Raw genomic sequence first — 13,428 nt, 5'->3', positions numbered from 1 at the left:
CTCCAAGTGTAGCTTTACCAATGTCGAGTACAGCTGTAACGTGACATCCCAACTCCTGTACTCAATGCTGTGACCGATGAGGGAAAGCATATCAAACCCTGTCTACCTGTGACACCACTTTTCAAAGAATCGTAGAATACCTATAGTGTGGGAACAGGCCATTCAGCCCATCAAGTCCACACTGACCTCCAAAAAGCATTCCACCCAGACCGACCTCCCTACCCTATCCCTGTAGCTGTGCACTTCCCACAGCTAACCCACATAGCCTGTGCATCCCTGGATACTATGTGCAATTTAGCATGGGCAATCCACCGAGCCTGCACATCTTTGGACTGTGGGAGGAAACCGGAGCACCCGGAGGAAACCCATGCAGACACTGAAAATGTGCAAACTCCACACAGACAGTTGCCTGAGGGAGGAATCAAACCCAGAATCATCCTGGTGCTGTGAGGCAGCAGTGCTAAACACTGAGCCACCGTGCTAGTCCCCTACGTACCTGCATCCCTTGGTCTCTCTGTTTGTCAACACTTGCCACGACACTACCATTAACTGTACAAGTCCTGCCCTGGTTTGTCTGAGAGAAGGAACCAGGAGTATAAAGGACTGGGATTGTTCAAGTAAGGAATAGCTGCTAAGCACAATGAGTCTGGACAAATGAGACACAGTCCCAGATGAGTTTTGATGCACCCATAGTGTGTAAATGATGAAAACCATCCTACAGCTGCCCGATCCCATTCTGTATTTCAGTTCAACTCTCAATGTCATCCTGGGTTGAATAGCATCCCAGAACCTCCACAAAATTTGATTTAAAAACGTCATTCAGTCACTCAGGAATATGACAGCTTCTTAAAATGGAAAAACTGAAAATTTCTTAACTGTAACTGGGTAAAAGTTCCTGGAAACTCATTTGTTACCTGGTCTGGGTGGGAGCTGTTCAGGAAAAAAGAGGCATCTCCGGTCTTCGGGGGCAAATTGAATTGGGCCTTGCCAGCTCACAAACATCCCCAAAACTTAATAAAGAGCAGATCACATTTTTGGGTGGAATGATGTTGATAGAGACAGGTTTGAGTTATTAGAAAGGAAAAGGGGAAGATTCACATGAATTCCACCCTCTGAGCATTGCTCAGTTAGCTGGGTAGCTGGTTTGTAATACTTTTGTTTCAAAAATATGTTTTATTCATAAAACATTTCTATATACAGCAGTTGATAAAGCAGTTTAGCACAGTAGCACATGAAAATAACAAACAGACACTGAAGTTTGATTCTATCCAACAAACAAAGCAAAGGCACTCCTTACTTATACAAGACAATATTTACGTATATTTGAGGTACTAGGAGGATCCGATAACTGAACGGACCCCCATTTACTTTCAGCAGGAAACCCTCAGTGGTCCTTCCCCCTTGGCAACAGCTGCCCCAAGCTTTGCTACATCCCTCAGCACGTAGGCCTGGACCTCGGAATGTGCCGGGCTGCAACACTCGATCAGGGTCAACTCCTTGTTCTGGCAAACCAACAAGGTTCAAGCACAGCAAAGAGAGCCTTTCACTGAGTTGATGCCAATGTCTGTCTTGGTGTGCATCTTGGGGGACCGACTCGTCGAGCACAGAGTCCTGTGTCACGGATCTGCTCGGGACCAACCTTGACACAAACCACTGTATCTCATTCCACATGTCCTTTGCAAAGGCACATCCCAGCAGGAGATATGTGACAGCCTTACTCCCCCCCACCCCCCGCAGCTGCTTCAAGGGCAGTGTGTGTGTGGTAGCACAGACTGACTGGGTGTACCTGAAGGATCTCACAAGCAGTGCCCTTCTCACCACCAACGAAGAGATGTCCTGATGTTTGTTGGAAAGTTCTGGTGATGAGACATTCTGCCAAATAACTTTGACAGTCTGCTCAGGGAACCACACAACAGGATCCATGCTCTCCTTTCCCCACGGGGTCTCGAGGACACTATGTGCTGATCACTTCCCGATGGACTGTGATCAAAGGAGCTTTTCTTTGCACATTTCCCCACGAAGGACAGGGGATACGTAACGGTCCAACAGCTACTTGGAGCGTTTATGTGGCAGCGAGGCCAGACCAGTGATCTCTAACAGCGCAGGTTCAACTCCTGCACCAGCTAAGGTCCCAGCTTTGCCACCTTACCTTTACCTGAGGCATGGAGATGCTCTGGTTCCACTCTCCATCTCATGTGAGTGTGAGACTCTGGCAACTTGGCATTTCACTTTATTGCTGCTGTGGTTTTTTGGGTGCCTCTTCCCCAACAGCACCCCCTCACACAACACAACACCCACCCACCCACATACCCCCCACACATGCACACCCCCACACATACACCCCACACACCACTAACACACACCCCCACATACACCCCACACACCACCCCCCACACACCCCAAAACAACCCCACAGACACCCCCCCACCCTCCCACAGACACACCTCCCACCGCTATTGTCACCCCACACCTATCTCTGAGCCTGTGATTTATGGATTCCAGGAACCGCTTATTGCTTCACCCAGAGATAATGGGAACTGCAGATGCTGGAGAATTCCAAGATAATAAAATGTGAGGCTGGATGAACACAGCAGGCCAAGCAGCATCTCAGGAGCACAAAAACAAGCCACACCCCCATCTCCTACCTACTAACCTCATCCCACCTCCTTGACCTGTCCGTCTTCCCTGGACTGACCTATCCCCTCCCTACCTCCCCACCTATACTCTCCTCTCCACCTATCTTCTTTTCTCTCCATCTTCGGTCTGCCTCCCCCTCTCTCCCTATTTATTCCAGTTCCCTCTCCCCATCCCCCTCTCTGATGAAGTGTCTAGGCCCGAAACGTCAGCTTTTGTGCTCCTGAGATGCGGCTGGGCCTGCTGTGTTCATCCAGCCCCACATTTTATTATCTTGCTTTACCCAACTCGCCGACAGGGGGCGGGAGCGGACGCGCCCCCAAGATCGTCGCATCGTCGCAGCTCCTTGAGTGGCGTCAGGCGCAGCCATTAGAACTGAAGGGGAGGCGGGACCCTCGCGTAATTGTCATCAATTGCGCCAATTAGGAACAGCATGAGGAGACATCTCTGTTTAATTGGTCCATCGCGTATGATATGCAAATAAAAGAACACCGCTCAAATTCAGTCGAAATACCCCCTCACGTTTCCTGGATTTAAGGTACAAAAATCGGCAAATCTTAAATAGCATTGAATATTCTTTGTCGAAAACAGGGGTCCACTGTTTGCGGAATATGTAGTCACCGTATAACGAACGAGAACAGTCACGGTAGGACACACGACGAAAAACGTACGGGGTTTATTTTCTGGAAAAACTCAGCAATTTTTGGTGGGGAGGTGGCGAGGTTTTCATTTCCTCGTAGAAGAGACCGACTAGAGGTTTCCTTTCTTTCACCTCCCTTTATGTACAAGTACAAACAGAATCAGGGCGGTGCTCTCCTCCACCGCATGGGGCAGACTGCGTTGTGGTATGTTTATCGGGCCGGTATCACCAGTACAACTGGTGCTGCGTTTCCCTCCGTTAGCGCCAGTGCAGTTTTTTTCAATTGCTGCTGGAGGTTCCTTCAATGCTTTGCACCGAATCTCATTCGGTTACTGGCTTCATGTCCCAGTAATTCTTCAGTTTAAAAATCTCCCCACATTCCCTGCTGAATCCTCCAAAGCCAGTCATGGAATTTGGCTCATTTTCTCCTCAGGGATCCTGCCACCTTAATATCTACTTCGATAATGTCCTATGTCCCAGCCCCTCCACTAGACACACGCAGCCTTGTTACCACATAGCCTGCCATTACACACCCCCTGTTAGTCACTAACAGTCCCCATTAACAACCATTCACCCTCCCAGCCTGATCGTTATCAACTCTTTGTCTCTTCAACTGCTCTTCTCCCTCTCTTTGGACTCTATCCTATCGTTTACTCCCTACCCCATCCCCCTCCCTATTTTCTGCATATAAACGATGTTTTCCTCGCCACCATCAGTTCTGAGGCGGGCTCATTGGAATTAGTATTGCAACAGGAGGGGTCTGTATCACTGGGACAGTCTCCACCTGAATCGAGCTGGGACTAATGTTCTAGTGAAAAGGGTAAATGGGCAGGTCAATAGGACTCTAAACTAGAAAGTGGGGATGAAGGGAATGGTGAAACTTGCCCCAGTGGGAAACAAAGCAGCAGGTTAACATTCTGTAGTAGTGGCTTCAACTAAGTTGAAAAATATGAAAGAAATGACAGGGAAGGAGAATTCAGGAGAGGTTATTAAAGTGCTGGCACGGTGGCTCAGTGGTTAGCACTGCAGCTTCACAGCCTCAGGCGACTGTCTGTGTGGAGTTTGCACATTCTCCCTGTGTCTGCGCGGGTTTCCTCCCACCGTCCAAAGATGTGCAGGTTAGGGTGGATTGGCCATACTAAATTGCCTGTAGTGTTCAGGGAGGTGTAGATTAGGTGGGTTATAGGGGAATGGGTCTGGGTGGGATGCTGTGAGGTTCAATGTGGACTTGTTGGGCCAAAGGACCTGTTTCCACACTGTAGGGATTCCATGACTGTAAAGTCTCCAGCACAGACACAAATAGGACAGAATGTTTGGATAAAGCTAGCAATCAAACACTGGAAAAACAAATGAAAATGAAAACAGGAAGGGTTAATACAGGACTGAAGGTGTTATATCTGAAAGCATGCAGTATAAGGAATAAGGTAAATGAGCTTGTGGCACAGATAGAAACTGGCAGATATGTTGTGGTCAGCATCACGGAAACATGGCTGCAAGGGGGTCAGGATTGGGAACTGAATGTCCAAGGATATACATCCTATCGAAAAGATAGGCAGGTGGGCCAAGGGGGTGGGGTTGCTTTGTTGTTAAGAAATGAAATTAAACCAATACAAAGAAATGAAGGAGGTTCAGATGGTGTAGGCAGGTGGGCCAAGGGGGTGGGGTTGCTTTGTTGTTAAGAAATGAAATTAAACCAATACAAAGAAATGGAGGACGGTCAGATGGTGTAGAATCTATGTGGGTCGAATTGAGGAACCGCAAAGGTTAAAATAAAAGTTGGGGTTGTGTACAGGCTTCCAAACAGTAGTCAGGAGCTTGGGCTCAGGAAGCACCAGGAGAGAGAAAAAGTGAGTGAGAAAGACAAAGTCACAGTGATCATGGGGGATTTCCATATCCAGGTGGACTGGGAAAACCATGTTGGTAGTGGATGGCGAGAAAAGGAGTTTATGGAATCTCTATGGTTGTGCAATGAGGCAGACTTGATAAGGGAGCTTAAGGTAAAGGAACCCTCAGGAGGCAATGACCATAAGATGATAGAATTTACTCTGCAATTTGAGAGGGAGAGGATAGAATCAGAGGTAACGGTAGTACAGCTGAATAAAGGCGACTAAAGAGGTACGAGGGGAGGAGCCGGCCAGAATTGACTGGGAGAGGAGACTAACAGGAAAGACAGTGGAACAGCAATGACAGGAGTTTCTGGGAATAATTCAGGAGACGCAGCATAAATTCATCCCGAGGGAAAAGAAGCATGTTACAGGGAGGATGAGACAACCATGGCTCACTAAGGAAGTCAGGGATCGCATAAAAACAAAAGAGAGAGCATATCATGTGACAAAGGGCAATGGGAAACCAGAGGGTTGGACAAGGACCAACAGAGGGCAACAAAACGAGAAATAAGGAGGGAGACGATTGAATATGAGGGTAAGCTGGCCAGTAATATAAATAAAGACTGTAAGAGTTTCTTTAGGTATATAAAGGGCAAAAAAGAACAAAAGTGGACATTGGATCGCTGGAAAATGACGGTGAACAGATAGTAATGGGATACAAGGAAATGGCTGAGGAACTGAATTATTACTTTGCGTCAGTCATCACGGTGGAAGACTTGAGTATTACCCCAAAAATTCGAGAGAGTCAGAGGGCAGAGCCGAGTACGGTGACCATCACCAAGGAAAAGGACAAATCACCTGGACCAGATGGACCCCAGAGTTCGAAAGGAGAAAGCTGAAGAGATGGTGTGTTAGTGGGGTGACCTTTCAGGAATCACAAGAGCAAGGGAGTGTCCCGAAACTCACTAACGTGACACCCTCGTTTAAAAAGGGAGTAATGAAAATGACGGAAAATTACAGGCCAATGAGCCGAACCTCGGTCACGGATAAGATTTTGGAATCCATTGTAAAGGATATGTTTTCTGAATATTCGGAAGTGTACAGTAAAATAGGGCAAAGTCAGCACAATGTCATCAAGGGGAGGTCAAATTTGCTAGAATTCTTTGAGGAAGTAACGAGCAGAGTAGACCAAGGAGAGCCGATGGATGTTATCTACCTGGTCTTCAAGAAGGCCTTTGACAAGGTGCTGCACAGGAGGCTACTGAGTAAGATAAGGGCCCATGGTGTTAGAGGCAAGGTGCGAGCTTGGATAGAAGATTGGGCAGAAAGCAGAGAGTGAGGTTAAAGGGGTCTTTCTCAGGATGTAAGCCGGTAACAAGTGGATTTCCACAAAGATCAGCGTTGGGACCACAACCTTTCACTGTGTACATTAATAATTGAGATGTAGGAACTGTGACAGCGGGGACGGTGAGGCAGTGACAGTGAGGTAGTGACGCCGACAGCGGGGTCGGTGACAGCGGGGACGGTGAGGCAGTGACAGTGAGGTAGTGACGGTGAGAGCAGGGACAAGAGAGTGGGGACAGTGAGGTAGTGATGGTGAGGGTGGGGCCAGTGAGGGTGGGGCCAGGGTTGGTGAGGGCGGGGCCAGGGCCGGTGAGGCCGGGGCCGGTGAGGGCGGGCCTTTCACTTGGTTGCAGCCTCCTGGTTGTCCCAGTGATTGGAGCAGGATCTGCTCCTTGTGGGACTTGGGAGTCTGGGACCTGGACTTGTCTTTGTTTACCTTTTAGGTCTGTTAAATCTTTTAATTCTGTTTTTTGTAACCAAGTGGGGTCCAGTGGAGGGCGATTTGATGCACTTTTCGCTTTACTTATGTGTTTCTATACTTAGCACATAACAAATAAATCTAATCTAAGAAAACTCATCCACGCCAACCACAAATCCTAATTTAATCTAATCCCATTTGGCCCATATCCCTCTAAACCTTCCTATTCACGTGCGTGTTCAGATTCCTTTCAAATGCTGTAAATGTACCAGCCTCCACCACTTTGCTGGCAGCTCATTCCATACACGCACCACCCTCTGTGTGAAAAAAGTTGCCCCTTAAGTCCCTTTTATATCTTTCTCTACTCACCTTAATCCTATTCCCTCTAGTTTTGGACTCGCCCACCCTGGGGAAACCCCCCTCCCCGGGGAAATGACCTTGTCTATCCACCCTATCCATGCCCCTCATGATCTTATATACTTCCATAAGGTGAATCCTCAGCCTCCAACGCTCTGGGAACATAGCCCCAGCCTATTAAGCCTCTCCCTCTAGCTCAAACCCTCCAACCCTGGCAACATCCTTGTAAATCTTTTTCTGAACCTTTTCAAGCTTCACAGCATCCTTTCTATAGCACGGAGACCAGAATTGACCTCAGTATTCCAACTGCGGCCTAGCTTGACCTTCCAACTGCTTTACTCAATGCACTGACAATAAAGGCAAGTGTCCCAAACACCACCCTCACCACCCTGTCTGCCTGGGACTCCACTCCACTTTTAAACTGCTCCTGAAATCCTGAACAAAAACAGAAGTTGCTGGAAAAGCTCAGCAGGCCTGGCAGCATCTGTGGTCAGAAATCAGAGTTAACGTTTCGGGTCTGGTGACCCTTCCACAGAACTGATAGTAGCTAGGAAACTGTCACTTTAATTGCAGAAGGTAGAGTGGGAGGATGGGGTTGAAGAGTACACGGTAGATGGAGATGGAGCCAAAGAGAGAGAAGAACAGTTGGACAGCCAGGGGAGTGGATAACCACCTGGCACAGAGGCTGAATTGGTACTAGTGGGGACTCTTAGTGGCTCATAATGGGTTGTGTGTAATAGCAGATGATGCTCATGTGTCGGGGTCATGGGTAAGGGCATGGGAGAGATCAAGCCCTAAACTGTTGTTGAACTCAACATTGAGTCCGGAAGGCTGTAGTGTTCCCTCAAGCGGAAAATGAGGTGCTGTTCTTCCAGCTCGCACCAAGCTTCACTGCAGCACTGAAGCAAGCCTAGGAACAGGGTGGTACCTTGAAGTGGCAGGAAACTGGAAGCCCGGGGTCTTTGTTGCGGATAGAAGGAGATGTGCTGTGAAATGGTCAGCCAGTCTGCGCTGTTCTTCCCCAGTGTAGAACTAAGTGACCACTTCACAGAACACGTTCTGTCCGTGATAACCATCCTGAACTAAACCAGTCCCATCTGCCTGCTCCTGGCCCATATCCCGCCAAACATTTCCTCTTCATGTAGTTATCCGCATGTCTTTTAAATGTGGTATTCATATCCTCATCCACGATTTCTGGAATATCATTTCACACCCGAACCACTCTCTGTGTAAAACAAAATTGCCTCTCAGGTCTTTTTAAATCTCTCTCCTCCAGCCTTAAACACATGCCCCCTTCCCTTGAAATCCCACATCTGCCATTCACCTTATCTGTATCTCTCATGATTTAAAAACCTCTATAAGGCCATCCATCAAACTCCTGCTCTCTAGTGAAGATAGTCCCAGCCTCTCGTCATAACTCATACCTTCAATTCGCGGCAAATCTTCCGGAACCATCTGCAGCTTAATAATATAACAGGGCAACCAGAAATGGACACCACATTCCAGAAACAGGCTCATCAATACCCTATATAAACTCACCATGACGTCCAACTCCTACACACAAAGGTGAAGGCGAGTGTGCTAAACGCCTTCTTAAACACCCTGTCTGTACATGATGCAAACTTCAACAAATTATCTACCTAAACCCCCAGGTCTCTCTCTTCTACAACACTACCCCAGGCTGCACCTGTCCTTGCATTTTTTTTTTACCAAAATGCAATACCTCACATTTATCCTAATTAAACTCTATCTGCCACTTTTCAGCCCATTGGCCTAACCATGTAGGTTGGAGATAGCTACGAGCCTGGCTCTGATGCTCCAATTGTTCAAGTTTGCCATCCTGAAAATGAGCTATTTATCCTGGTCCTGGATATCTAGCTGCTCCTTGATCCGTGCTCATAAATCTGCCTGGCACCATAGGCTTTTAAGTTATGTAGTGATCATTGATGTGGCCTATTTTCAAATGCTTTTCTTGGAAATCCTAAAGTATCTGACATCTATTGATCCTCCTATATTTACGTACTTGTTACATCCTCAAAGATGTAACTTTAAAAACTTAGTTTCCCTTTTGCAAACCCATGTTGTCTGTGGCTGATTGCATTGTACGTTTTTTTTAATTGCAAAAACACTTTGTTCAAAAATTACCTGTAATTATGTACAAAAGCCCAAAATCTGTTCTGTGAAGACATTGCAGAGGCAAAGTGAATTACAGTGAATTTTGATATTCCTCGGAGTCTCTGCCCAGTTGCAACAAAAGGCATTTTCTAAGCTTGAGAGGGAGCTATTTACAGTTACATCAAGGCAACAAAGTGATCTCGCAATATAACAGATCCTTGTTATATTTTATATTGCATTGTGAGCTTTTTCAGAAATGATTCCACTATTTCCCCAACAATACACAAAGCTAAATGTAGATCCTGTCTTTCTCTCTCACTGCTTTCTTGAATAGATGTACTGTGTTTGCAATTTTTATATATGCTGGCACCTTCCCGGACCTGTGGGAAATGGCTGCAGTCTAAGATGCAGACCATCAGGCCCCAAGCACTGGTTAGTTGTAAGTTTCATTTTGTTTATCCCATTTTTTTCTCTCCAGTCACAGCAATTGCTTCAATTCTTCTTCCCATTTCCTTTTGCATTTCACTATCCTCAGGATGCTTTTTGTGTGTTCTACTGTGGACACATACAGACAGCTTCTTCAATTCTTCTGCCATTTGTTTGTCTCTAACGACTCATTCCCCGCTCTACCACACTAGCGCTCACTTTCGCTACTCCACTTTCTACATATTTGCAGAATCATTTTGCTGCATGTTTTTATATACCTTATTAGATTTCTCTCAGGACCTGATTTTTTACGTTTTCTTATGTCATCCTTTTCTGGCTTCAAAATCTTTCCGAAATTCCACAATATTTGCAGCTTGGTACGCCAATTTGATACCATTCTTAATTAATTCTTAATTTTCTTTGTTACTTTGAGGGGTCAGTTGACGGATCTTCCAGGATTTGACCTGAGATTTCTCACCCATTGGTTCGGATTTCTACAGCAATGCAAGGTGCTGACATCTGTTGGAAGATGCTGGAATTGCAGATGATCAGATTTGGATTTAGACGTTACAGTCATGTTCTCAAATACAAAGGCACAGGAGTATAGTGTAGAGTATGAAATGATGCTACGCACAGCGCCATCATAGGTACAGGTACAAAATCTTAAGAACAAGGCAGAAAGAACAAAGTTAAAAGTTAAACACTGCGGTCATTCTTAGTGTTAGGTAGAAAAATAAAGAAATGAAGCTAAAAATTCAAACATTGCAGTCTCTGATCAGTGCTTAACCCCACTGGGACCATACATTCTACAGGGGGTCTGCCCCTCTTTGCCATGTTCTCCACACCCAGTCCATTCCAAGGGTCCCCGCACCGGGCCTAAAACACCACCATCACTGAATCAATTGCAGCTCCCGTCAATCCACGAGGAATATTGATTCAGTCTTGCCCCATTGCTGCATCTGACCGATGCCAACCGTGAATACCATCTTTGCCAACTGCAGAGGCCATCCTGCTATTGCCACCCTCTTGAAAGCCAATGCTATTGGCCACAGATGAGTCCTGTGCTGGGGCCATCCCTGGAGGCTCCTACGCTCTGGCCCATCTTTCGCTGCCGGATCCATAGTCACTACAAGTTACAGCTGCCCGAGGGGCAGCCATCCTCCACATTGGGCTCCCTCTCCCCGAGGAGCAGACTCCTGCCGCCACCACCACCGCTGCGTGTGTCTGGGAGGCTGGGCCAGCTCTTGGACTGCGGAACATCGAGAAGGCCTCCAGAGAGGTAAAATAGAAAGAAAGGGAGCAAAAGGAGAAAAAAAACACAAAGCAAGCAGACAGAAGCAGTTGAGCCCTGAGCCAGGGGCACAGACACAGCATCGCACGGACTGGTGTCCCTCAGCTGTAGCCCGAGTAAGTTAGTTTTGTGGGTACCTGGAACACACACATGTCCCATCTAAGGTGTACACCTGCCTTGGCGAAATGTTTACGCTTTATGTCCATGTTCTCTACATGCTTTGATTGGTCTTCCCTGTTATTAACACATCAGCCAGTTAAATGTTGACCTGGAGTAGACCTTGTGAAATGTTCTCCATTGTCCACTGCAAAATTACACCAACCGATAGTACCCTAAACGGCAATCTTGAATATAGGTACAAACCCTTATGAGTATTAATCATGGCATACCTCTGGGAATCCTCATCTAACAATAACTGCAAGTGTGCGTGGCTCACATCCAGCTTTGTGAAGGACAGCCCCCTTTCAATTTTGTGTACAGGCCCTCTGTGTGAGGGATTAACCAGCCGCGAGAAATGGTTCAATGTTTGTTTAAAATCCCCCCAAAGGTGAACTGACCCATCAGGTTTCACAATCTGTACAACCGGTGCTGCCCATCCTGCGAACTGCATTGGTTTGATGAGTCCTTCACTTCCCTCCCTCCTGATTCCTGCCTCTCCTTATGCCTGTGAGGAAAATGGCGGTGGGTGGGCCCCGCAGGATCTTCCTGAGAATTCCTTAGGCTCACCACTCTCTGGGTGAAGAAATTTCTCCTCTTCTCAGTCTTAGAGCCTGCCTTCTCCCGTCCGCTCTGTCGAATGCTGGGAGTAGTTACAAAGGGCCAGTCAGTGGTGGATGCAGCTGCAGGATGCCTTTGCTCCCTGCCCAGGCAGTCTCTCAGGCCCTCATCCCCTCAAACACCAGGCGCACACTCAATGAAGACTCACCTTGCTGAATAGCTGCTGCTGTGGACCATAAAAGTCTGCTATGTGGGAGTACATCAGACATGTCCAAGTAACCTCTCCAATCTCAGAATTGTAAAGGATATTTTTACAGCATGGAATAAAGCTCTTCGGCCCACTGTGACACTAATGATCATCAAGCCTCTCTATTCTAATCGCATTTTCCAGCACTTGGCCCGATACGTGACACACTTCAGCATATCAACAGCTCATTAAAATACTTCTCCGTCTCCTCTGAACCATCTGAGCTGTATCTTAACTCTCCGCCTCCTGGTTCATGACCACTCGCTACTAAAGTGGAAAGGTTCTCTCTGTCTACACTATGCCCCTGAGAACTTTGTGCAGACTCTCCCTCAGCCTTCTCTGCTCTAAAGAAAATAACTCAGGCTTGTTTCAGAACTGATCCACTCCAGCCCAGGGAACATCCAGCAGCACAGACTCGATTAGGCCCCAGCAGCTTGGACTCTATTGGGCTCCAGCAGCACAGACTCAATTAGGCTCCAGCAGCTCGGACTCTGGTAGGCCCCAGCAGCTCTGACTCGAGTAGGCCCCAGCAGCAGGGACTCAGGTTGGCCCCAGCACCTCTGACTTGAGTAGGCCCCAGCAGCTCGGACTCAAGTAGGCCCAAGCAACAGGTACTCAGGTAGGCCCCAGCAGCTCGGACTCAATTAGGCCCCAGCAGCTCAGACTCGAGTAGGCCCCAGCAGCTCGGACTCGGATAGGCCCCAGCAGCTCGGACTCGAGTAGGCCCCAGCAGCTCGGTCCCGAGTAGGCCCCAGCAGCTCGGACTCGTGTAGGCCCCAGCAGCTCGGACTTGGATAGGCCCCACCAGCAGGGACTCGGGTAGGCCACAGCAGCACGGACTCAAGTAGGCCCCAGCAGCTTGGACTCGATTAGGCCCCAGAAGCTCGGTCCCGAGTAGGCCCCAGCAGCTCGGACTTAATTAGGCCCCAGCAGCAGGTACTCGGGTAGGCCCCAGCAGCTCTGACCCGAGTAGGCCCCAGCAGCTCTGACTCGTGTAGGCCCCAGCAGCTCGGACTTGGATAGGCCCCACCAGCAGGGACTCGGGTAGGCCACAGCAGCACGGACTCAAGTAGGCCCCAACAGCTTGGACTTGATTAGGTCCCCGCAGCTCGGACTCGATTAGGCCCCAGCAGCTCGGTCCCGGGTAGGCCCCAGCAGCTCGGACTTGGATAGGCCCCACCAGCAGGGACTCGGGTAGTCCACAGCAGCTCTGACTCAAGTAGGCCCCAGCAGCTCTGACTCAAATAGGCCCCAGCAGCTCGGACTTGATTAGGCCCCAGCAGCAGGCACTCGTGTAGGCCCCAGCAGCTCGGACTCGGATAGGCCCCACCAGCAGGGACTTGGGTAGGACCCAGCAGCACGGACTCAAGTAGGCCCCTTGCAGCTTGGACCTGAGTAGGTCCCAGCAGCTCT

General features: G+C 48.3%; 1 long non-coding RNA gene across 1 annotated transcript; it reads left to right on the top strand.

The window, feature by feature from the left end:
- Positions 1-2,832: 2,832 nt before the first annotated feature.
- LOC125447214 (uncharacterized) lies at positions 2,833-10,789 on the top strand. The gene is made up of 3 exons (XR_007246520.2): positions 2,833-3,172; positions 9,669-9,773; positions 10,194-10,789. It is a non-coding gene; the product is annotated as an uncharacterized LOC125447214 (long non-coding RNA).
- The last annotated feature ends 2,639 nt before the right edge of the window (positions 10,790-13,428 follow it).

The sequence above is a fragment of the Stegostoma tigrinum genome, chromosome 38 (assembly GCF_030684315.1).
Source record: "Stegostoma tigrinum isolate sSteTig4 chromosome 38, sSteTig4.hap1, whole genome shotgun sequence".
Classification (NCBI taxonomy): domain Eukaryota; kingdom Metazoa; phylum Chordata; class Chondrichthyes; order Orectolobiformes; family Stegostomatidae; genus Stegostoma; species Stegostoma tigrinum.
This window is presented reverse-complemented; position numbering and strand designations above follow the sequence as displayed.